Raw genomic sequence first — 1235 nt, forward strand, 5'->3', positions numbered from 1 at the left:
GTGTGTGTGTGTGTGTGTGTGTGTGTGTGTGTGTGTGTGCGTTTAGGCTTCAGTCGAGGCCTTTTCTTCAGGTTTGAAGCTAATCAAATGGTAAACCACGAGAAATATTCTTAAACATCAGATGGAATTTTATATGGAAAATTATTGAATCGTTAGGAATCTTGTTCCAGACGTCTATTCTACCAATCATTTTCACACAATAATTGGTAGAAGAAAAAAAATTATGAATGTGAGAACGGATTGGACAATAAATTAGTGTATTTGGGGAGAGAAACTGTCCACCATAAACTATATATATATAATATTTACATTTCTTAAAGCTATCGCTAATATTTGATGGGTGACGTTATTTTTTTACTCTTTTGAATTGCATGTGCATGTGTGTAAATGTGCATGTTACTAATGCATTGTCATGTTTTTTCGTTGTTTTTATCACGCAATAAAGCACATTTTCTTCTTGATTTTTGGTTCAATTGTAAGAGACATATCAAAAAACAAACAAACAAAAACGGACGTTTCTGAGGTGACGATGGCAAACAAACAAATAAAAATAAAATAAAAATCCTCCAGTAAATTCGTCTTGAACACCGGACCGATGCCGAGCGCTGAGGAGCCTAGTGCGCATGCGCGGCGCGTCAGATCCGGCTGCGGAAGGATGAATGTAAATGTCAAAGATGGCGGCGGAGGGAGGAGGGAAGGAGATGAACGAGATCAAGAGTCAGTTCAGCACGCGGGAAGGCGCGTATAAACTCCTCACGCACTCAGAGTACAGCAGACCCAACCGAGTGCCCTTCAACTCGCAGGGCTCCAACCCCGTCAGAGTCTCGTTCGTCAACGTCAACGATCAGTCCGGTAACGGCGAGCGCATCTGCTTCAATGTGGGCCGCGAGCTCTACTTCTACATCTATAAAAGCGTCAGGAAGGTGAGCGCTTTATCAGCGTGTTATTCACATCGCGCGTGACGCGACGCCAATGACGCACGCACGCGAGCTGACGCGCGAATCAGTGAGCCGTTTGATTGTGTGTGTGTGTGTGTGTGTGCGTGCGTGCGTGCGTGCGTGTGTGTGTTTTTGTTTTTGTTTTTAATTTTTTTTAACAAAAGATATGGATTGAGTCAATTATATTCTGTGTCTAGCAACACTATACCTCAAATACTGTCTAAAACGTATTGTACCCAGACCATTTCTTTCATTAATGTTCTTTGTAAGTGTACTTTGAAATAATGATACAACTCA

Source organism: Sinocyclocheilus anshuiensis, unplaced genomic scaffold, assembly GCF_001515605.1.
Source record: "Sinocyclocheilus anshuiensis isolate Anshui unplaced genomic scaffold, SAMN03320099.WGS_v1.1 scaffold1893, whole genome shotgun sequence".
Classification (NCBI taxonomy): domain Eukaryota; kingdom Metazoa; phylum Chordata; class Actinopteri; order Cypriniformes; family Cyprinidae; genus Sinocyclocheilus; species Sinocyclocheilus anshuiensis.